Source organism: Saccopteryx bilineata, chromosome X, assembly GCF_036850765.1.
Source record: "Saccopteryx bilineata isolate mSacBil1 chromosome X, mSacBil1_pri_phased_curated, whole genome shotgun sequence".
Taxonomy (NCBI): Eukaryota; Metazoa; Chordata; class Mammalia; order Chiroptera; family Emballonuridae; genus Saccopteryx; species Saccopteryx bilineata.
Window position 1 is genome coordinate 85,773,876 of NC_089502.1, and position 25,540 is coordinate 85,799,415.

The 25,540-nt window shown below is 39.9% G+C and overlaps 1 long non-coding RNA gene and 1 pseudogene across 2 annotated transcripts in view; both read right to left on the reverse strand.

The window, feature by feature from the left end:
- The window catches only part of LOC136316867 (uncharacterized), a 278,566-nt gene that overhangs the window by 41,788 nt on the left and 211,238 nt on the right, over positions 1-25,540 (reverse strand). For both annotated transcript variants that reach the window (XR_010727813.1, XR_010727812.1), the window contains one exon: positions 12,413-12,469. This is a non-coding gene — a long non-coding RNA (uncharacterized lncRNA). The remainder of the gene's footprint in view (positions 1-12,412; positions 12,470-25,540) is intronic.
- On the reverse strand, positions 7,628-10,735 carry LOC136316703 (NACHT, LRR and PYD domains-containing protein 2 pseudogene; annotated as a pseudogene).

Here is a 25,540-nt window from a genome sequence, read left to right on the forward strand (position 1 = left end):
TCAATATATAAAAGTCTATTGCTTTCCTTTATGCCAATGAGGAAACTTTGGAAAATGAACTCCAAAAGCTATTCCTTTTACAATTGCAACAGCAAAAACAAAAATACCTAGAAATAAATTTAAGAAAAAACATGAAGAACTTATCTACTGAAAACAACAAGGCATTATTGAAAAAGACACATTAAAGTGAAATAATATTCCAGGGTCATGAATTGGAAAAATCAACATTGTTTAAATCGGTGTTTCCCAACGTGGGGCCCACGCCCCACAGGGGGGCAATTTGATAGTTAAGGGGGGCAATTTGAAAATGGACTCGACACGACTTTAACTCTTTCGCCCCGGGCCATTTAAATGCAATGCTAGATATCGGTGCCAAATTTAACAAAAAATGCAATTCTTAAATAATTGCGGTAAATAATAATTAAGTATAATTTCATTTGACGAGACCAAATTATCAACTGGGTGATTGGCGTCGTCAAGTAAACTTCGTCCTGGGTTCACCGAGGAGCGTGCCGTCTGCCGCGGGGAACCCCGGACGTTTTAAAAACTCGCTAAACAACGCAGTTATTCTCACCTAATTGGCCCATCGCAACTTCTGTAGTGTAGATGGTGCTCCCAATATGATGGGCAAGAAAAATGGCTGCTTAAAATTGATGAAAGATGCTAATACAGAAATGATTCTTGTGCATTGTGTTATTCATAGGGAAAACTTGGTAGCTAAAAACATCTCGCCTGTTCTGAATGAAGTATTACATACAGTAATAAAGTGTGTTAATGCTATTAAAGCTAGTGCCAAATGTGAGCGTCTTTTCAAGCTATTTTGTGAAGAACAAAATGAAGACCATGTGAGACTTTTACTTCATACTGAAGTAAGATGGCTATCTAAAGGAAACTGTTTGAAAAGATTTATGCAACTGTTTGATACTCTTAGTGATTTTTTAAGCGACAAACCTGAAATGAAGTATCTGTTAACAATAGATGGTAAAGCATTTGTGAGTTATTTAGCCGATATCTTTGAAAAACTAAATATATTAAATAAGCAACTTCAAGGAACAAATAAAACTCTTGTCGATGCAAAAGCAAAGATATTTGGTTTCATTACCAATATTGAGTTATGTCAGAAACATATTAACAACAAAAACTTTAAACAGTTTCATTGGCTCCAAAAAGGTGAAGTAACTGATACCGCTTTACTTGTTATTGTCAATCATTTGAATATTCCATCGGCTGATTTAAAAGAAAGATTTTCTGATTTAAAACAAATTGATTTCCCAACATGGATGATGCAGTCAATGTTAGTGGATTTGTCTGATATATCAAATATGCAGTATCAAGAAGAACTCGCAGAATTGCAAAATGATGAGTCAGTTAAAGCTTTATTTAATATCAAAGGAGCGATGGCATGGCTTTGTGAGGAAACAGAAATCAAATACCCAAATTCAACCAAATGTGCAAGAAAACTATTGCTACCATTTCCATCTTTATTTTTAGCTGAATGTGGATTTAGTGCTGTAAATGATTTACTGGTAAAAAAAGAAATCGGCTGGATATAACACAATGTGGAGACTTGAGACTAAAGCTAACCAAATTGGAACCTAATATAAAATCTCTGTGCAGCAAGCATCAAGTGCAAGGATCACACTAAATTAAAATAATAAATTAATATAGAAAAATCTGTATTAAAATTATTTGGAATTTAAATTTCTGTTTTTCATTATATGTTTTAAAATTTTACTTACTGTATTTTGTTAACAATTTCATAGTGATTTCTTCCTAGAACCTATCATTTATGTTTATTAAGTGAACAAATCAATTTTTTAATGTTAAAAATTATGTATGTTACATAGGGGGGGACATAAAAATTTTAGAAAGGTTAAGGTGGGGCATGGCACAAAAAAGGTTGGGAAACACTGGTTTAAATAGTCATAATACCCAAAGCAATGTACAAATTTAATTCAATTGCCATCAAACTCTCAATTTCATTTATGAAAGAAATAGAACAAAAACCCTGGCCAGTTGACTCAGCAGTAGAGTAATGGCCCGACATGTGGAAGTCCCAGGTTTGATTCCCAGCCAGGGCACACAGAAGATGCACCCATCTGCTTCTACACCCTTCCCCCTCTTATTTCTCTTTATCTATCTCTTCCCCTCCTGCAGTCAAGGCTCCATGGGAGCAACCTTGGCCCAGGAGTTGAGGATGGCTCCATGGCCTCCACCTCATTTGCTGAAGTGGCTCCTGTTGCACCAGAGCAATGCCCCAGATGGGTTGAGTGTCGCCACCTGGTGGGCATGCTGGGTGAATCTCAGTCGGGTGCATGTGGAAGTCTGTCTGTCTGCCGCCCCCCGCTTCTCAATTTGGAAATAATAATAATAGATAGATAGATAGATAGATAGATAGATAGATAGATAGATAGATAGATAGAGATAAATGAATAAGAAATAGAACAAAAAATCACCAGGTTTGCATGGAACTATATAAAGATCCAAATGGCAAAAGCAATCCTGAGGAAAATGAATGAAGTCAGAGGTATCATACTACTTGATTTCAAATTTTACTATAGAGCCATGATAATCTAAACAGCATTGTATTGGAAGAAAATCAGACATACAAACCAATGGACAAAATCAAGAGCCTGGTAATAAAACCACATGTATATGGACAAATAATCTTCAACAAAGAAGCCAAAAACACAATAAAGAAAAAAGAAAGCCTCTTCAATAAACAATGCTGGGAAAATTGGGAAGCCAAAAGCAAAAGAATAAAACTTGACTACAGTTTGTCCTCTGTAGAAAAATGTGTTCAAAATTAATTTTTTTAATAATTTTATTTTTTTAATGGGGTGACATCAATAAATCAGGATACATATATTCAAAGATCAACAAGTCCAGGTTATCCTGTCTTTCAATTATGTTGCATACCCATCACCCAAAGTCAGATTGTCCTCTGTCATTTTCTATCTAGTTTTCTTTGTACCCCTCCCCATCCCCCTTTCCCTCTCCCTTTCCCCCTCCCCCCGTAACCACCACACTCTTATCAATGTCTCTTAGTTTCACTTTTATGTCCCACCTACGTATGGAATAATGCAGTTCCTGTTTTTTTCTGATTTACTTATTTCACTTTGTATAATATTACCAAGATCCCACCATTTTTCTATAAATGATCTGATGTCATCATTTCTTATGGCTGAGTAGTATTCCATAGTGTATATGTGCCACATCTTCTTTATCCAGTCATCTATTGACGTTATATTAAGTCAAAATTAATTTTGGTTCACAGTGGCCAGGACATGGAATCAAAATTAATTTTGACTTAATATTAGACCTCAATATAAAATTTGAAATAATAAATAACATTGAAGTAAACATGGGCACTAAACTCCTAAAACTTGGCTGAAGAGAAAAATATATGAATTTGATCCCAAAAGCAAGGGAAGTAAAGGCAAAAATAAAAGAATGTGACTATATCAAACTAAAAAGCTTCTACACAGTAAAAAAAAACTGACAAAAAACAAATACTGTAGGCAGCCAACTAAATGGGAGAAGATATTTGCAAACAATAGCTCTCATATGGGGTTAATATCCAAAATATATAAAGAATTAACAAAACTCAGCAACAATCAATTCCACCAAAAAGTGGGGAGAGGACCTGAACAGACACTTCACCCAAGAGGACATACAAATTGCCAACAGATATATGAAAAGATATTCATCATCATTCAAGAACTGCAAATCAAAACTATAATGAGATACCACCTCACAACTGTTAGATTGGCTATTATTAACAAGGTTGGTAATAACAAGTGTTGGAGAGGCTGTGGAGAAAAAGGAACCCTCATTCAATGCTGGTGGGCATGCAAATTAAGCAACCATTATGGAAGAACGTATGGTAGTTCCTCAGAAAACTAATAGAACTACCATATGACACAGCAATCCCTCAACTGGGTATCTACACCAAAAATCTGATATGTAAAGAAACATGCATCCCCATTTTCATTGAACCATTATTTACAGTAGCCAAGACATGGAAACAATCAAAGTGTTGCTTGATAGAGGATTGGATAAAGAAGGGGTACATATATACAATGGAATACTACTCAGCCATAAGAAATGATGACATAGCGCCATTTACAAAAACATGGATGGACCTTCAGAAGATACAGAATGAAAGAAGTACATCAGAAAAAGCTTAGAACTGTATGATTTCACACATAGGTGGGATATAAAACTGAGAGTCATGGACATAGATAAAAGTTAAATTGGTACCAAGGAGAGGGGGACGTGGGGCGGGGGTACAGGAACATTGTAAAGAGGGACAAATATAAAGTGAGAAAATGATTTGACTTTGGGTGATGTGTATAGAAAATCCACAGTTTAAATGTTATAGAGATGTTTATGTGCAGCCTATGCACTCTTATTGGTCAATGTCACCCAGTTAAATTTAATTTTCTAAATAAAATATTAAAGAAAAAGAAAGAATTTTAATAGTGTGACAGCCCAACATTAAAATAAGTAAAAAAGTCTTCTGAATGTGGGACCCTATGTGACCACATAGTTTGTATGCCAGGGTTGGTGCTCTAGTCCAGTAATTTTCAACCTTTGTTTCTCACGCGCTCATAAACTAATTACTAAAGAAAAAGGGGCCCTGATCACTTCTTCCTTAGTAACTAATTTATTTGTGCCATAAGATGAAAATGGTTGTATTAAGTCAGGGGCACTGACATTAACAATTAGTGTGTGTTTGTGACATGAAAAAAAAAGGTTGAAAATCACTGCTCTAGTCTATAACATGCACAAAGGGTGTGGTGACAACTGATTTGGTTTATCCTATGGGTGTCAGGGATTTTTGTATAGCAGAGGTAATAACTAGGTAGGGTCTTGAGGAGAAAGCTTTCTCTGGACAGAAGGAGAAGGACCCAGACAATAAAAAGGCATTCTACAGGAAAGGAACATTTATTCTCTCATTTACCAGATATTGATCTCCTATTTAGTTCTAGACACTGTGAGGACACAAAGGTGTAAAGATACAACTCCTGCCCTCTACAAACTTACAGTTTAGTAGAGAAGACAGATAGCAAGAAATTGAATGACAGATGCTATACACAGAATTTTTTGTTTCTCCCCAGAATTTACATGTTGAAACCTAATCCACAGTGTAATGGTATTAAAGGTGAAGCTTTGGGATGTGACTACATCATAAGGTAAATCCAGTGGTGGGATTCAGCCAGTTTGCACTGGTTTGGCTGAACTGATATCTAATTTTTTGTTGAGTTTGGCGAACCACTTGTAAAGATGACACTTTTAATCAAGGTTCTCTCTAAGAATGATGCCTGGACCACTACCCCATGTGGAAATCACAAATTTACATTTCTTTTTTTTTTAATTTTATTTTTTTAATGGGGTAACATCAATAAATCAGGATACATACATTCAACTAGAACAAGTCCAGGTTATCTTGTCATTCAATTATGTTGCATACCCATCACCCAAAGTCAGATTGTCCTCTGTCACCTTCTATCTAGTTTTCTTTGTGCCCCACCCCCTCCCCCTTTCCCTCTCCCTCTCCCCTCTCCCCCCCGTAACCATCACACTCTTATCAATGTCTCTTAGTCTCACTTTTATGTCCCACCTACGTATTGAATAATGCAGTTCCTGTTTTTTTCTGATTTACTTATTTCACTTCGTATAATGTTATCAAGATCCCACCATTTTGCTGTAAATGACCCGATGTCATCATTTCTTAAGGCTGAGTAGTATTCCATAGTGTATATGTGCCACATCTTCTTTATCCAGTCATCTATTGAAGGGCTTTTTGGTTGTTTCCATGTCTTGGCCACTGTGAACAATGCTGCAATGAACATGGGGCTGCATGTGTCTTTACGTATCAATGTTTCTGAGTTTTGGGGGTATATACCCAGTAGAGGGATTGCTGGGTCATAAGGTAGTTCTATTTTCAGTTTTTTGAGGAACCACCATACTTTCTTCCATAATGGTTGTACTACTTTACATTCCCACCAACAGTGTATGAGGGTTCCTTTTTCTCCACAGCCTCTCCAACATTTGCTATTACCTGTCTTGTTAATAATAGCTAATCTGACAGGTATGAGGTGGTATCTCATTGCAATTTTGATTTGCATTTCTCTAATAACTAAAGAAGATGAGCATCTTTTCATATATCTGTTGACCATTTGTATTTCTTCCTGGGAGAAGTGTCTGTTCATGTCCTCTTCCCATTTTTTTATTGGATTGTTTGTTTGTTGTTGAGTTTTATGAGTTCTTTGTATATTTTGGATATTAGGCCCTTATCTGAGCTGTTGTTTGAAAATATCATTTCCCATTTAGTTGGCTTTCTGTTTATTTTGTTATCAGTTTATCTTGCTGAGCAAAAACTTCTTAGTCTGATGTAGTCCCATTCATTAATTTTTGCCTTCACTTCTCTTGCCTTTGGAGTCAAATTCATAAAATGCTCTTTAAAACTCAGGTCCATGAGTTGAGTACCTATGTCTTCTTCTATGTACTTAATTGTTTCAGGTCTTATGTTTAGATCTTTGATCCATTTTGAGTTAATTTTAGTACAGGGGGAAAAACTGTAGTCCAGTTTCATTCTTTTGCATGTGGCTTTCCAGTTTTCCCAGCACCATTTATTGAAGAAGCTTTCTTTTCTCCATTGTGTGTTGTTGGCCCCTTTATCAAAAATTATTTGACTATATATATGTGAAAATTTACATTTCTTAATTCTTTTTTAACATTCATCTGCACAACAGTGTATTCTAAGCACATGTAGTAATGTTCATTTTATCAATAGGTGAAAAGAAATTGCTAGTAAAGATGCCAATCAAGAAGCAATATGGAGCCTGACCAGGCAGTGGCGCAGTGGATAGAGCATTGGACTGGGATGCGGAGGACCCAGGTTCGAGACTCCGAGGTCGCCAGCTTGAGTGCAGGCTCATCTGGTTTGAGCGAAAAGCTCGCCAGCTTGGACCCAGGGTCACTGGCTTGAGCCTGCTGAAGGCCCATGGTCAAGGCACATATGAGAAAGCAATCAATGAACAACTAAAGTGTCGGAACGAAAAACTGATGATTGATGCTTCTCATCTCTCTCCATTCCTGTCTGTCTGTCCCTACCTATCCTCTCTCTCTGACTCTCTCTCTGTAACAAAATAAAAAAATAAATAAAAGAAGCAATATGGAAACACCTTAAAGAACAGTTTTACTGTTTTTTGTCAAGTATTATTTAATATTTTTATTAATTAAAAAAACTTTTGTATAACATAATATAGCCTTGTGTACGTCTTTTATTATTTTTATTTCAGTATTAAATGCATAAAATAATTAACTAACTCTCAATATTTCATTTTTGTATACTTAAAACTGCCATTAGGGCAGAGAACTGGTTGGGGTTTTTTTTTTGTTTTTTTATCTTTATTTTTTGATATCCCCATGGTGCAGACATTTCACCATAACAGGGTTAAGTGACTTGTGCATGTTTTATGTAAGTTAGAAACACAACCAAGACTAAAATTACATCCGGCCCAGCTGCTAATGGTGCTGAGAGGGCTCATAGGAAGGAAGTTCACCATCACCTTGAAGATCCATGACTTGATTGCAGAATGATTGGCTCCAGGGGGACTCAGAAAATAAAGTCACAAGAAGAAAGTCTGTTATTTTTTGGCTCTTGGTTATCTCTCTCAATAGTTAGATTTGGGTTGCTCTCTCTGACTTCCCTTAGTAGCTCCTGGGTTTGAGCATCAGATTGATCTATCTTCAACCTGAGCTTCTGGAGAGGGCAACTTTGAAGTTTCAGGATATCACACAGCATCTTTATTCCACTATACCCCAAGGAATTCTGGCCCAGGTCCAGAGCAGTGAGGTTCTGGTTGTTGTGAAGGGCAGATGAGAGGTCGGCACAACTGAATGGGGTGGTTGCACATCCCCATAATCATAGACATCTTAGGTTACACAGCGGTTTCTTCAAAGCCTTGCACAGAAACTTCAGTCCAGTGATTCCGATGTGATTCAGTCCCAGGTCCAAGTGCGGGAGGCTTGAGTTTTGTTGCAGAAGCATGGAGAGATTAATGCAGCCATCCTGGGTTATGTTACAGTAGTACAGCACCAGGGTTTGTAGTTGACATTCAGGATAACTCAAGCCCTCGCACAGAAGTTTCAGCCCACGATCCCCCAGGTCATTCTTGGCCAAGCACAGGTGGGTCAGCCTCTGATTGACAATCAAAGCAAAGGAGAGCTCCTTGCAATAGGCTACTGTAAGGAGACAGTTTGCCAATGACAGCCTCTGCAGGAAGCACTTGGGGTGCCTCGGAGTCACGTACAGTGACTTGGTGGCCTCATCCAGGAGCTCTGTAGCCATGTGATTCAAGCACATGAGGGACTGGTTGGTCTCGAGGACAGAGGACAAGGCCCATTGCTGAGAGGTGGCAGAACAAGATATCAACCTGAGATATTGCAGACTGCACTTTGGGTGTCTCAGGACCCCACACAGCAGGGAAAGTATATCGTTCTGGTCGTTTCCTTGAAGGGACAGATGCGTCAGTGCCTGGTAACCAGCAAAAATGATGCAGAAATTCCGATAAGCATCAGGTGGGGAGATATTTCTGAGGACCACTTTCTGGAGGTTGCAGGTCGCAGAGGTGATTTTTTCACAAAGAATCTTAACAGATGAGAACTTGAGGAAGCTCTGACTGATGTCCAGAAATGTCAGTTTCTTGTTTGAGCCAAACATAGAACAAAGGTCCATCCAGAAGGGAAGCATGTGTTGATCATTCTGGGACCTCTCTGCCCACGTGTCTGACTCTGATGTGCCGTCATTCTCCAAGAACACCCCCTTGTCCACCTGCAGGGAAACCCTCTGCAAGTTCTCACAATGCTGGAGGCAGAACGATGCGTACACGATGTCCGTTTGATTCTGCAAATGCAGAGACACGACCTCGACATGGGCCACGGCCACCTTCACCAGCGATTCCTCCTGAGACTCATACAGACAGGACACCGCCTCCTTCGCACGCGCCACAGAGGAGAAAGGTTGAATCCTGGAGGACACCGACCTCAGTAATTCCCGCTTGACCCGCGCAGACACCTGGCCTGCAGAACATGGCCTCCAGCTCCCAGGCTCTCTTCTCGTTTGCGACCCCGAATAAGAAGTGACCCACCAGGTTCAGGGTGGGGTTCCTCAGTCTCTCTTCCTTGGACAGCAGCCTCTGTGTGTCCCCCACGTCCCTGGGGTGCCTGTCCCTGTCCCTCTGCACGTTGCTGTCCAGCACGTAGAACAGGGCGGCCAGAAACTGCTGGACACTGAGGTGGAGGAAGGCATGGTGGCCCTCACAGTCAGCGTCCTCCTGGAGGATACTCCTATCCAGGAAGGGCTGGAAATCAGCCTCTGTGACCCAAAGTCTCCCGAGGTCTTCTCCATCAAAGACGGACGTCTGTGCCCACGTGCCCTGGGCGGCCAGGAGACACACGGTACTCAGTGGGGTGAGGGGCGGGGACCCAGGGAGCTGCCCAGGCTCTGTGCGAACTGGCCGCACAGGAAGCACAGGTACAGCGAGGTGGTGGTGTGGCACATCGGGGCAGGGTCCTCGCCCTTCTCCATCTGCACCTGCAGACACGTGCAGACCACCCAGCACATGATGGGTGCTACAGCCATGTGAGACAGAGCCAGGTTGCTCTCCATCGCCTCGAGAGCTCACAGGACTGGGTCCTTCTGGCCGAAATTCCTCAGAAAATAGTCCCTCCTGTCCCGCTCCGAGAGCCCCTCCACCTCGATGAAGAGCAGCTGTTACACCAGGAGCCGGAGCTAGCCCAGGGCCCCCAGGCGTGTGGTGACCAGCAGTGTGGCCTTGGGAACAGCTTTCTCTTCAGCAAACTGCCCAGCAGGGTGCCCGCTGGCTTCTGCTTCTTCCAGTTGCCACAGATGTCCTGGGCGAGTGACCCCGAGGGGACTCTCAGTTCATCAAACCAATCAACGACAAACAGAAATCTCTGTGCTTGGGTGAGGATCTTGGGGCCGGCTTCCTGCATGTGTGGCCACTTCTTGGCTATCAGCTCCGCAAAAGTGCACGTCCCCTGGCGGCTCAGGTCCCTGCAGCTGAGGTAGAAGGCGGATTGCAGTGTCTTGGGGAGGTTGTGCTGTGTCCAGTCTATAATCCATTTTTTGGCCAGCACGGTTTTACCGACGCCTGCGGGGCCCGTGCAGCACCACCGTGTGTGGAAATGGCCCTGCAAACATTTCTGGGTTATAGAAGGGGACCAGCCTCTCATATCCCTGGGGGAAATGGTGGATGTCTCCACTGGCTCCCGGCCAAAGGTTTTTCTTCCAGAGTGTCTTCTTCCGCATACTTCTGGATCCCTCCTGTTTACCTTCAGTGATGTGAGCTGCCTCTTGTTCTTCCAAATTTCCTTTTTCATCTGGGCTTGGGGCACCTTCTCCCTGTACTTGTGCCAGCGCTCTGAGTTCATCCTCTGCTCTCGTAGACAGACCTGTGCAGCCCATCTTGTCAAAGGCCTGGATGGTCACCTTCTCCACCCAAGGGCGGGGGCAGCAGGAGGTGAGAACTTCTGCCGGTTGTTTCCTGTTGGCCTGTTCCAGCTCCGTCTGGGGAACGTGCTGTAACTCATCGTGTGGGGAAAGGTTCCTCAACAGAGACTTGAACTTACTCAACTCCTCCTGGTGGAGCTGCTCCAGAAGAGGCCGCTGGTGGAAACTCAGCTGTGTGGAAGATACCATCTTGTCCTGTGTATGCGATCCAAGCTCTCCAACACCTGGCCCTACTCTCTGGCTAGGGTTGAACTGGTTGTTAAATTATTGGAATTCCACTACTGGGTGGATCCCTCATGAATAGGATCAATGGCCTTATAAAAGAGAATACAGAGCCTAACCAGGTGTTATTGCAGTGGATAGAACATCAGACTGGGACATGGAGGACCCAGGTTCAAAACCCTGAGGTTGCTGGCTTGAGTGTGGGCTCATCCAGCTTGAGCACGAGGTTGCTGGCTTGAGCATGGGATTATACACATGACCCTATGGTCACTGGCTTGAGCCCAAAGGTCACTGGTTTGAGTCCAAGGTTGCTGGCTTGAGCCCAAGGTCACTGGCTTGAGCAAGGGGTCACTCACTCTGCTGTAGCCCCCTGGTGAAGGCACATATGAGAAGCAATCAGTGAACAACTAAAGTGTTGCAACAAAAATTGATGCTACTCATCTCTCTCTCTTCCAGTCTTTCCCTATCTGTCCCTTTCTCTGTCTCTCTGACTCTGTCACAAAAAAAGAGACTCCAGAAAGCAGCCTTGTCCTTTCTTCCAAGTGATGACACAGTAACAGTATAGCCCATCTAGAATACAAGAAGTAGGTTCTCACCAGAAACCAAATTTGCTAGCACACTAATCTTGGACTTCCCAGCTTCTGGAGCTGTGACAAATAAATGTCTGTTGCTTAAGCCACTCAGTCTATATTATTTGTACAGGGGGTCCTTAGGTTATGACATCTTGACGTACGACATTTCAACTTTAGGATAAAAACTTAAACAAATTGAGACATGAGGGTTTCCACTTATGCCATTAGTATCATACTTAAAAACTATATGGGCAAACTAGTTTGGTTGTTTATGGTGGAAGAATACTCAGTAATGCTGCATATCAGTGAGGGAGTTGGTGTCCCCCAGTTTATCTCCCTATGTCATTGTACACTGTTAATAGTGCAAGTGTTCCATTTGTGTTAGGCTAGGGTTTGTTTTGGCTTACACCAAAATTCAGGTTACATCACTATCACAGGAAAAAAATTTTGTTATAATCTGAGGGCCCTCTGTTTTATAGCTATCCAAAAGAATAAGAAAGAGACATTCATTATTTCATGCAAAAAATATTTATTGAGCAACTAGTGTGTGCCAATTACTGGGATAGAAATCTGAGATACAATTATAAATATCTAAACTTTGTCCTAAAGTCTATTGGGTAAATGGATAATTTATCAAGCAATTATAATAAAGTATGGTGTTTGCTATGATTAGGGAACACAAAAGGATACCCAGTGAGGGTAGGAGTAGAGTGGGAAACTAAGGAAAAATTTTCTGCAAAGGTTGAGAGACTGGAATTATAAGTCATATTTAAATCTTTAGCTGTTAGGCCCTGGCCTATTGGCTCAATGTTAGAGCACTGGCCCAGTTTGTAAAAGTTCCAGGTTAGGTTACCAGTCAGGACACACAGGAGAGGAGACCATCTGCTTCAACACCCCTCCCTTTTCTCTTTTTCTCTCTTTCCCTCCAGCAGACATGGCTCGATTGGAGCAATTTGACCACAGGCATTGTGGATGGCTCCATGGCCTCACCTCAGATGCTGAAATTGCTTAGTTGCCGAGCAACAGAGCAGTGGATCCAAATAGACAGAGTAACACCCAGGTAGGGGCTTACCAGGTGGATCTAGGTCAGCTCACATGAAGGAGTCTTCTTCTTTGCCTTCTCACCTCACTGAAAAATAAATAAATAAATAAATAAATAAATAAATAAATAAATAAAATTTTAGCTGTTATATTTTATTCTAAGGGCAATGGGAATGCACTTAAATTTTTAAATAGGGTGAAACATAATAATTTTTGTATACCTGAAACCTATATATTTTTATATATAATTTTATTAATCAATGTTATCCAAATCAACTGAATTAAAAAATTTTTAAAATAGGAAAAAATAATAACTATCTTTAAAATATCCCAAAAATAACTCTGGCTAATGTGTGGATTTAAGGCAAGAGAAAACATGGAATATTCAAGGTCTAATATTATGAAAGAAAAAAATGTATATTGCCATCAAAATGGCCTTAGCTACATGCTCAGAAAAGAAGCATCACTTAAGCCTTTTTTCCATGTGTGGCTTTATCACTTAAGCCATAATCCATGCTTGGCCAAAAGAATATCAGTAAGTGTGTGTGTGTGTGTGTGTGTGTGTGTGTGTGTATACAGGTATGCATGTGATAAACCTAACAATATCATAAAAAACCATCACTAGCTCTTTCAAAATGCAGGCATATTGCAGGAAATTTATAAGTGATTATAGTGCATACATTGAGATAAACAACTGCCCAGAGAGGTAGTAGAATAGATCATTAATCTTCAGCCAGACTTTTGGTCCCTTAATTTTGTTTTCATGAATTCTTTGTTTGACAGATAATAGGTATTCAATAAATGCTTGCTAACTAATTTACCTGGTTAACATTTAAGAGCATTGCTCCATATAACATGGCATAAGATTACATGGACTTGCATACAAGTTATTTCTTCATCTCCATTATTTAACTCAGTGGGAAAATGTCTGCCATGATATTTGGACAATGTTTTCAAAGAACATGTAGATGGGAATCTCCTTTTAAATCAGCAAGATGTACCTTTGTCAATATTATTTATTAATAGCCTTTCTAAAGAGATCTGTGGTTTCTGATGTTGCCCTCTGAGTTACATTTTAAGTCAGTATGTATGGAGTTAAAGCAGGGATATGCAATGACCTTTAAGATACAGAATGTCTCGCAAGCCTGAAGGACTAAACAATACCAGATTGAAGTTATTAATTAGACTAAGGAAATAATGTGTCCCTCAAAAGAGGCTTTTGTATCTAGGAAAGCAGAAGACACAGAAAGTAGCTGAGGCAAACATTGGCGGCACCATCCAGACCATCATAGGCTGACTTTCTAACCCTACTATCAAAGCAACCCTTGCAGTGAAGATGAATGCCTGAAAACAATGTACACTCAATTCATATAACTTATCCATTAGGTTTTGCTTTCATTTTCACCATGTAAACTTCAAATTACTGTCTTGTTTTCCATAAAGATTATCCTATAGTTGTCTTTCTTAACCTTGGTTGTGCCTGACCTATGGTGGCACAGTGAATAAAGCATCAACCTGGGAGCCAGCCAGCCTGAAGAAATTCCTGTACCCATGAAAAAAGCAACTGTATTCAATACTCATAAATAACATGAAGAAAAACAGTGCCCTCAAGAAGCATTCCTTGAACAAGGAAAACAAGTAGATTGGAGGTCAGTACCACCGAGTTCATCATCTTCATAAAGACAAATAAAATTTTAAGGTCAGATTGTGCTACCTAATACACAGACAAAATTGGCAGACAAAGAAATGTGACCCAAATGAATCAATAAGAGAAATCCCCAGAAAAGGAACTAATGACAGTAACCAAACTACCAAATGCAGAGTTTAAAATAATGACTTTAAGGATGCTCAAGATGTTAGAGCAACAATGAATGGGCATAATAAGCACCTAAATAAAGAGATAGCAAGCATCATAAAAAATAAGCTCTCAGAAATAACAAATACAATATCATAAATGAAAGCTGCACTACAAGGAATCAACAGGAGATGGATGAAGCAGATGATCAGATCAATGATTAAGAAAACAAAATAAACATAGGAAGAGAAGTAGAACACCAAACAAAAAGGACACAAAAAGATCAAGTAAATTCTAGGAGACCTCTGTGACAACATGAAAAGATACAACATCTGCATCATAGGAGTTCCTGAAGGAGAAGAGAATGAACAAGGAATAGAGAATCTGTTTGAAGAAATCATAGTTCTAATTTTCCCTAAATTGATGAAGGGATAAAGTCATACAAGTTCAGAAAACACAGAGTCCCATTAAAGAGGAACCCAAGGAGACCTATGTGAAGACACACCAAAATTAAAATGCCAAAATTATGAGACAAAGAAAGAATAAAAAAAGCTGCAGGACAAAAGAAGTTAATTACCTACAGAGGAACCCCCATAAAGATGACATTAGACTTCTCAACAGAAAGAGTTAAAGCCAGAAAGGAATGGCAAGAAATATTCAAAGTAATGCAAAACCAGAACCTACAACCAAGACTACTTTATCTAGCAAACCTACTTAAATTTGAAGAAGAAATAAAAAGTTTCCCAGACAAAAAACACTCATGGAATCATTACAACCAAACAAGTACTGCAAGAAATATTAAGGGGCCTGCTGTAAAAAGAGCAAATAAAAAATAAATAAAGAAAAAGAGGATTGTAGATTTAAAGAATGAAGTGGCAATAAATAAGTACATATCAATAATGATCTTAAATGTAAATGAAATAAATGCTCCAATCAAATGACATAGGATGGCTGCATAGATAAAAAAACAAGATCTATATATATGCTGTCGACAAGAGACCAACGTCAGAACAAAAGATACACATACACTGAAAGTGAAAGAATGGAAAAAATATTTCATGCAAATAAAAATGAAAAAAAAAGCTGGGGTAGGAATACTTATATCTGACAAGATAGCCTTTAACACAAAGGCTATAGTAAGGGATAAAGAAGGTCACTACATAATGATAAAGGGAGAAATACAACAGCAGAATATAAACACTGTAAATATTTATGTGCCTAGCATAAGAGCACCTAAATACATAAAGTAAATTTTGATGGAAATAAAGGGTGAGGTCAACAGCAAAACTATGACAGTAGGGAATTTTTATACTCCACTAACATCAATGGATAGATCCTCCAGACAAAAAAATAATGAAGAAAACAGCAGCCTTAAATGACACACTAGATCAACTGGATATAATTAATATCTTTGTAACCTTTTACCACAGTGCAGCAGAATGTACATTCTTTACAAGTGCTCATGGTAAATTCTCTAGGATGGCCCCCTTTTACCCCTCTTATTTAACATAGTTCTAGAAGTTCTAGCCACAGCAATCAGACAAGAAGAAATAAAAGGTATCCAAATTGGAAAAGAAGTAAAACTATCATTATTTATTGATGACTTGATACTATACATAGAAAACCCTCAAGTCTTATTTAAAAAACTGCTGGACTTGACAAGTGAATTTAACAAGGTGCCATTATACAAAATTAATATTTAGAAATCAGAGGCATTTTGACACACCAACAATAAACTGTCGGCAAGGGAAATTAAGGAAACAATCCCCTTCACTACTGTAACAACAAAAAATTAATAAAGTACCTATGAGTAAATTTTAAAAAGCAGGTAAAAGACTTGTACTTGGAAAATTATAAGATATTGAATAAATAAATAAAAAAGATACAAACAAGTTGAAGCATATACTCTGTTTATGGATAAGAAGAATGAACATCATTCAAATGTCTATATTACCCAAATAAATCTTTAAATTTATGCAATTCTTATTAGTATACCAAAAGCATACTTCAACGATATAGAAAAATATTCCAAAGATCTATACAAAACCAAAAAAGAACACAAATAGCCTCAGCAATCTTGAAAATAAAGAATAAAGTGGGAGGTATCACACTCCCTGATATCAACTTATACTAAAAGGCCATTTTAATCAAAACAGCTTGGTACTGGCTTAAGAACAAGCATACAAGTCAATGGAAAAGAACAGAGAACCCAGAAGTAAACCCGCACATTTATGGGCAATTCATATTTGATAAAGGAAGTAAAAGCATACAATGAAATAAGGACAGTCTGTTTAATAAATAGTGTTGGAAAAATTGGACAGGTAAATCCAAAAAAATTAAACTAAACCACCAACTTATACCATTCACAAAAAATAAACTCAAAATGGATAAAACACTTAAAAGCAGTAAAACCATAAACATCCTGGAAGAAAACATAGACAGTAAACTCTCCAATATGTCTTCTAGCAATGTTTTTGATGATTTATCTCCACAAGGAAGTGAAATAAAAAATAGGATGAACAAATGGGACTATATCAAACTAAAAAGCTTTTGCAGAGCAAAAAATATGAACAAAATAAAAAGACAACCCACACAATGGGAGAACATATTCACCAATATGTCTGATAAGGGGTTAATAACTAAAATTTATAAAGAACTTCTAAAACTCAACACCAGTAAGGTAAACAATCCAATTAGAAAATGAACAAAAGAACTGAATATACATTTCTCCAAAAAGAACATACAGATGGCCAATAGGCATATAAAAAATTTTTCAACATCACTAATCATGAGTGAAATGCAAATTAAAACCACAAATAAATACCACCTCACACCTGTCAGAAATGCACTCATTAAGAAATTAATACACAATAAGTGCTGGCGAGTGTGTGGAGAAAAGAGAACCGTCCTGCATTATTGGTGAAAATGCAGAGTCGTGCAGATGCTGTAGAGAATAGTATGGGGTTTCCTCAAAAACTTAAAAATGGAACTGCCATTAAACCCAACTATTCCACTTTTTTTTTGAACTTTTTCTTTTTTTTAATAATTTTATTTTTTTAATGGGGCAACATCAATAAATCAGGATACATATATTCAAAGATAACAAGTCCAGGTTATCTTGTCGTTCAATTATGTTGCATACCCATCACCCAAAGTCAGATTGTCCTCTGTTTCTGTTCTATCTAATTTTCTTTGTGCCCCTCCCCCTCCCCCTTTCCCTCTCCCTCTCCCCTCTCCCCCCATAACCATCACACTCTTACCAATGTCTCTTAGTCTCACTTTTATGTCCCACCTACGTATGGAATAATATAGTTCCTGGTTTTTTCTGATTTACTTATTTCACTTCGTATAATGTTATCAAGATCCCACCATTTTGCTGTAAATGACCCGATGTCATCATTTCTTAAGGCTGAGTAGTATTCCATAGTGTATATGTGCCACATCTTCTTTATCCAGTCATCTATTGATGGGGCTTTTTGGTTGTTTCCATGTCCTGGCCACTGTGAACAATGCTGCAATAAACATGGGGCTGCATGTGTCTTTACGTATCAATGTTTCTGAGTTTTGGGGGTATATACCCAGTAGAGGAATTGCTGGGTCATAAGGTAGTTCTATTTTCAATTTTTTGAGGAAAAACCATATTTTCTTCCATAATGGTTGTACTACTTTACATTCCCACCAACAGTGTATGAGGGTTCCTTTTTCTCCACAGCCTCTCCAAAATTTGCTATTACCTGTCTTGTTAATAATAATTAATCTAACAGGTGTGAGGTGGTATCTCATTGCAGTTTTGATTTGCATTTCTCTAATAACTAAAGAAGATGAGCATCTTTTCATATATCTGTTGGCCATTTGTATTTCTTCCTTGGAGAAGTGTCTGTTCATGTTCTCTTCCCATTTTTTTTATTGGATTGTTTGTTTGTTTGTTGTTGAGTTTTATGAGTTCTTTGTATATTTTGGATATTAGGCCCTTATCTGAGCTGTTGTTTGAAAATATCATTTCCCATTTAGTTGGCTTTCTGTTTATTTTGTTAACAGTTTCTCTTGCTGAGCAAAAACTTCTTAGTCTGATGTAGTCCCATTCATTAATTTTTGCCTTCACTTCTCTTGCTTTTGGAGTCAAATTCATAAAATGCTCTTTAAAACTCAGGTCCATGAGTTTAGTACCTATGTCTTCTTCTATGTACTTAATTGTTTCAGGTCTTATGTTTAGATCTTTGATCCATTTTGAGTTAATTTTAGTACAGGGGGACAGACTGTAGTCCAGTTTCATTCTTTTGCATGTGGCTTTCCAGTTTTCCCAGCACCATTTATTGAAGAGGCTTTCTTTTCTCCATTGTGTGTTGTTGGCCCCTTTATCAAAAATTATTTGACTATATATATGTGGTTTTATTTCTCTGTTTACTCACCCATAAGAAATGATGACATAGGATCTTTTACAACAACATGGATGGGCCTTGATAACATTATACTGAATGAAAGAAGTAAATCAGAAAAAAACTAAGAACTATATGATTCCATACATAGGCGGGACATAAAGATGAGACTCAGAGATATGAACAACAGTGTTGGGGTTACAGGGTGGGGGGAGGAGAGGGAGGGGCTTGGGGAGGGGAGAGGCACAAAGATCATGGCTTTTCAGCATTTGCCATATTCCCCCCTTAATCTATAGACAGACAGCAAATATTTACGTATGGTGTTTCCACTTTAAAGACTGCTGTCTTAGGGACAAATGCTGATAAACTATTTCAGCAGTTCCTCCTTCTTCAAAGACTTATATATCAACATAGAGCTCCATGTTTCATAGAACATACTCAAGCTCACTCCATGCTCCCTGGAGCTTTAGCACAAGGGAAAGCCCCCCTATTTTTTGTAGTATTTTTTCTTTTATTTATTTTTCGTATTTTTCTGAGGATGGAGGTGGGGAGGCAGTCAGACACACTCCTGCATGCGCCTGACTGGGATCCACCTGGCATGCCTACCAGGGGGGAATGGTCTGCCCATCTGGGGTTTTGCTCTGTTACAACTGGAGCCATTCTAGCGACTGGGGTGGAGGCCATGGGGCCATCCTTAGTGCCCAGGGTGGCTTTGTTCTGGTGGAGCCTTGGCTGCAGGCGGGAGGAGAGAGACGAAGAGGAAGGAGAAGAGGGGTGGAGAGGTAGATGGGCGCTTCTCCTGTATGCTCTGGCCAGGAATCGAACCCGGGAATCCTGCACACCAGGCCAATGACTCTGACGGGTCTACCATATCATGCTTTTTACTTAAAAAAAAATTTACATTTTTTTTTAATGCTGATGAACAGGAGACACCAAAGCTTTTTCGCCTGCAAACTACTACCTCCTTTATTAGATCTAGCTAATAACACTGTTTTGTCTTTTTCCAAATAGCTCCAGATATATGGAAAAGATTTATATAGGCGGATGGGGATCCTCAAACCCCTCAGCGAGATCTTCTGAGAATGGCTTTTAAGATAACTAGAGGCAGAAAAAGCCCAATAGAGATCAGGGGAACTACCAGCTTTTAGGATACATCCTTAAAGGCTCCTACGCCCCAAAGGGGTCTCATAGGATGCCATCTGGGTCCTTCTTCAATAGTGGAAAGGAAGGTCATTGAGCTAAAGCCTGCCAGGCTTACACGCCTCTGCTGTGAGGAAACAGGGACACTGGAAGGAGGGCTTCCCCCTCACTCCTCTAAGGGAGGGTTCAGTCTCTTCCAGTCCTGCTCCAGCCACCTATGACCTAACCTTGCCCAGAAAGCTGGGGTTTGCCACTGAAGGATGAAGGTGCCCAGGGCCGTCGGCCCCATCTACGACACTGTGAACAAGCCTAGGGTATTTCTTCCAAGAAGCAGGTAAATTGATCTCATTTGCACAAGGGCCACTTAACTATGTTTTGCCTGAATAGTCAGATTTTCTATTCTTCCCTCAAAGATTTCTGTTGTGGGTGTTGATAGTCCTATTTTCTGCTGCTTTGCTTAATATTTAGTGTTTCTTTTATCCCTCCTACCTCAATGCCCCACTTATATTTCACGCTAGGACCTACTCCTAATTTAGAGCTCTCTTTCCTCCTTTTGCCAACTTGTATTATGAATTTACCTTTGCCACCCAGCTTAGTGTACCCCAAGGTTCTCTTTTCCATGCCACAGTCACAGAGCTCCAGGGAAAAGCAACCTGGTCTCAACTCTCCAGGCAGAGGAAAACAGAAGCTCCATATCCACGCATGCTGCAAATGGCTTTTTCCAGTCTACCTGAATTATTACCAGCTAGAAGCAGCGGTCATTGGGACTTGTACATGAGCTGCAAAGTATAGAATGGTGACAACAATTCCAGTGCCATGCAAACTTTTCCTGTGGGGAACTTTCCTGGACTCCTTCTCCCTGTGACAGCTCCTAACAGACTGAACTGTGGTTGGGTTGCATTTTTCAGGGATTTGGCATGGTGATGGGGCCAACTTGGACTTGGTGAACATGTTAAGGACACTACTCTTTTATGGATTCTTGCTGTATTGACCAAGAGTTTGCTTAAAGGCTTTTAATCACTGTACAAAAAAAAATAGAGGACTGTATGAAGAAGATGGGGCACATATACACCAGGGTATACTATTCAGCTAGGAGAAATGATGACATCAGATCACTTACAGTGGAATGGTGGAGTCTTGGTAGCATTGTGCGGGGTGAAATAAGCAAATCAGAAAAAAACAGGAACTGCAGGATTCCATACATTGGTGGGACATAAAAGCGAGACTAAGAGGCATGGACAGGAGTGTGGTGGTTACAGGGGGTGGGGGGAGGAAATGAGGGAGAGGGGAGGGGGAGGGGTACAGAGAGAACTGGATGGAGGGTGGCGGAGGACGATCTCTCTTTGGGTGATGGGTATGCAACAGAACTAAATGGCAAGATAACCTGGAAATGTTTTCTTTGAATGTATGTACCCTGATTTATTGATGTCACCCCAATAAAATAAAAAAGAGTTGTTTTTTTAAATTAATAATTAAATAAAGAAAAATAAAATAAAAATTAAAAAAGGAAATTATTCCTTTTCCTCTCCTCTCCTCTCCCCTCTTTCTTGAGAAAATCTTGTGGTGAACTGTGAATTATATTGTACTAAATAGAACAAACAATGCCTTTAATGGAGGGCCTGAATCGGGGAAAAGTAATAAAGGGGCAAAAAACAAAAAACAAACAAACATACAAACAAAAACAAAAAAAGGGGGGTATGGACCCACAAAAAGAAAATAAGGAAAAAATTTGTGTCAAGAATAAAATTATTTGCTTTTTGGTGTTGGTTGACTAAGAGTTATGATGAGAGGAATAAGAGGGAAACAGGAAAATGGGGGGACAAATTCAAAAGTTACTATTGTATTTAGTGGAACAAGAACTAGATAAAATGGAGAGCCAGGGATGGGAACACTGCTAGTGAGTTAAAAAGGTGAAGTAAAATCCCCCCAAAATGCCACAAACATAAGTTTGAGTCCCAGATAAGAGAATTTGTTCGTTATTGAGGTTTGAATGAGAGGATATGTAAAAGAGAAAGGAAGAAACTAATATAGAGGGAGAAAAGAAAGAGAGAGAGAAAGAAAAAAGAGGGAACCACTAAAAGAAGAAAAAAGAAAAAAGAGGAGAGAGAGAGAGAGAGTTAAGGGTTTTGGAGTGCAACCCTCATAGAGAAAGAAAGAGGAAAGAAAAGATAATGGGAGATGTAACACTTATTTGTAGTGTAGTTCAAGGAGAGGAGAGAGTAAGACGAGTAGAGAGTTAAACGACCAAATTGGAGGAGGAAAAAAAAAATCAAGAATAAAGATAAGAGAAACAAACAAACAAATATAATAAAATGGGATAGGTTATAAAGTCTGAGGATTATTCTTGATTTAGAGAGGTTATCTTCTTGATTTTTCTTTTCTCTCCCTCTTCCTGGTCAGTGACTCTACCTCGGGTTCTGCCCCTTTGGCACGCTCAGGTAGAGGTTTGCAGTTGATTAGTCTCTATGGCAATGTCATGTATTGTGCTTCAGTCTCTTTGGCAGTCGAGGCTCATTAGCATTTATAGGCTCCGACAGTGAGAGAGTCCGTGTTCCTGGAGCCTCTCTCCTAGTCTTTCCTTCCTCAATTAGTAGCCTGATAATCCAGCTATGGGGTTGCTGCTGCCTCTGCCTGGATAGTAAGAGGCTCAAAGAGCTGTCAACTCCCCACTCTATTCCCACTCAGCCTCTGGGTAAGGCTCAGTCAGTCAGAGCTGCTAGCATAATCAGGCAGGGCTTCCACCCACTCAAAGACCTCTGGCTCTGCCACTCTGTCCTCTAACATGGGCGGGCACCCACTCCCGGGGTGCTTGGAGGAAACTCTCGCTCACTATCTGCGCGCGCAGACCAGGATATCAGGCTGGCAGTCTCACACTCTGAGTGAAACCTCCTCCCTCACGGAACAGTTCCAGCATTGGAATTGGCTCTCACTCCCTCCCCATGCGAGGCTTTTTTAGGGTGCTGGGGCAGTCTGGAGATTCCACTTTTGGCCCACACAAAGGCCCCTGATTCTGCCCCTCTGTGGGATAACACGGGCACGCACTGCCAAAGCACTTGGAGGAATCTCTCGCTCACTATCTGTGTGCGTAGACCAGGATATCAGGCTGGCCGCCTCAACTTCTGAGTGAAACCCCACCCGCATGGAAAAGTTCCAGCGTTGGAATTGGGTCTCGCTCCCTCCCCGTGCGCAGCTTTTTCAGGGCATTGGCGCAGCTCGGAGATTCCGCACACAAAGGCCCCTGACTCTGCCTCTCTGTGGGGTAACACGAGCACCCACTGCTGAGGCACTCGGAGGAATCTCTTGCCCAGTATTTGCGCGTACCGACCTGGAGATCAGGGAAAATGACTGCCCCACTTGTCTTTCTTTGTCTGGGTTTGGCACGAGTGTTAGCTTGTATTGACTGGTTTGCCACTGGCACAGTTTTTCCTTGGCTTGGATCTCTGTGCCACAACCTGGTTTGGCCGTTTGTGCCGCAGCCTGGATCTATTCACCCCCTTTGCCCACCTTAGTTTCTATATTTTCAGTTCCCAGTGAAAGCAGCCCTGTTTAGGTTAGTGAGGAAAGCGGAGCATTTCTTACTCCCTATTTCCTTCGGGGTTTGATTATATATTTAGCCAATTTTTCGCTCGACCATACCTTCGGGTGTATTGCGAAGCATCTGGAGGCTCCAAGGATAGGTTTTTCTGTTTCTGGTTGAAGATCTTGTTGAGTTTTGGGGGAGATTTATTGGTATCGCTTCCTACCGCGCCATTACTCTGATGTCATCTCCCAACTATCCCACTTTCAAAAATATATCATAAAAATACAAAATCAATGATTCAAAAGAGGATACACACCCCCATGTTCATTGTAGTATTGTTTACAATAGCCAAGATTTAGAAACAGCCCAAATGTTTGTCACTGGGTGAATGGATTAAAAAGCTGTGGTACATATACATAACGGAATACTACATAGCCATGAAAAATAAGGAAATCTTACCTTTTGCAATGGCATGGGTGGAACTGGAGATTACCATGCTAAGTGAAATAAACTAGGTAGAAAAATAAAAATATCATATGGTCTAACTTATATGTGAAATCTAATGAACAAAGTGAATTGAGGAACTAAATAGAGGCAGAGGTGGGGTCACAGGGAGCAGAGGGACAGCTGTCAGAGTAAAGGAGGATGAGAGTATGGGGTCAGAGTAAATGAAGGGATTAGTTAAACACATAACACATAGATACAGATAACAGAACAGCAAATCGCAGGGGGAATGGGGAAGGATTTAGGGGAAGAAGGGCAACTGAGGTATAAATTAGGGACATGGGGTGAGGATTAGGGTGTTACATTGAGTGGTACACTTAACTTTATGTGAACATAATAAATTAAAATTAATGAAGTTTAAAAAATTTTAAATCATTAACCTGGAATGCTGATGTGGCCAGTTTGAAAACCTGGGCTTCTCTGGTCAAGGCACATATGAGAACAAACTACTGTGAATTGATGCTTCCCCCTTTTCCTCATCATCTCTCTCTTCATCTCTCTTTCTCTTCAATTAAAAAAATTGGTTGCACATTGAATTCTCTTGGGAAACACAAAATAATACAGTTATCTAGATCCTACTCTAGAGATTCTAATTTAATTAATCTGCAAAATGACCTTGGATGAGGATTATATAATCTCCTCAAGTGAATCTAATATCCATTTTTGCATCACTGGCTTATTAAAAGATAATACATGATTCTACAAAGTTAAGAGTACTCTAGGTACCCTCTGTAACAGGTGGCAAGTATTAATTCCTATTCGTAAACTCAAAAAGCTGGTTAAAAAATTAACTGCTCTTATTTTCATAGCTTTAGTTAATTGCTATTTTGAATACTAGGTAGAAGAAATTTTTTAAATTTATTTAGAAAATTAAATTTAATGGGGTGGCAGTGATCAACAATGGTACATAGGTTTTAGGTAAATATTTCTATAGCATTTGAGCTGTTGATTGGGTTGTGTGCCCATCACCCAAAATAAAATCATTTTTCACCTTATATATTTCCCTCTTTACTCCACCCCCTATATACCTATCCTATAATCCCTTCCCCCAGTGAAACACTTCACTTTTATCTGTGTCCATGCGTCTCAGTTTTATGTCTCACTTATGTGTGAAATCATACAATTCTTAGCTTTTTCTGATTTACTTATTTCATTCAGTATAATGTTCTCAAGTTTCATCCATGTTGTCGTAAATGGCACCATGTCATCATTTCTTAAGTTAGAGTAGTATTCCATTGTATATATGTACCACAACTTTATCCAACACTCTATGGAAGGACACTGTTTGTTTCCATGTCTTGAGCACTATGATGAACATAATGGTGCATGTGTCTTTGTGTCTCAATGTTTTTTAGTTTTTTGGGTAAATAACCAGTAGAGAGACTGCTGGTTTATATGGTAGAAGTTTAACCTTGGTTGCCTTTCTTTTTCCTGAGTTACTATGTTGGTTAGAAAATATTAGCATGGACTGACCAGATGGAGGTGTAGTGGATAGTGCATTGGACTTAGATGCAGAGGATCTAGGTTTAAGACACCGAGGTCATCAGCTTGAGCATGGGCTCATCTGGTTTGAATAACACGAGGTCATCAGCTTGAGCATGGACTCATCTGGTTTGATTAAGGCTCACCAGCTTGAGTCCACGATTGCTGGCTCAAGCAAGGGGTCACTCAGTCTGCTGTAGACTCCCAGTCAAGGCACATATGAGGAAGCAATCAATGAACAACTATGGTGCCATAACGAAGAATTGATGTTTCTCATCTCTCTCCCTTCCTGTCTCTCTGTCCTTACCCGTCCCGCTCTGTGACTCTCTCTGTCCCTGTCAC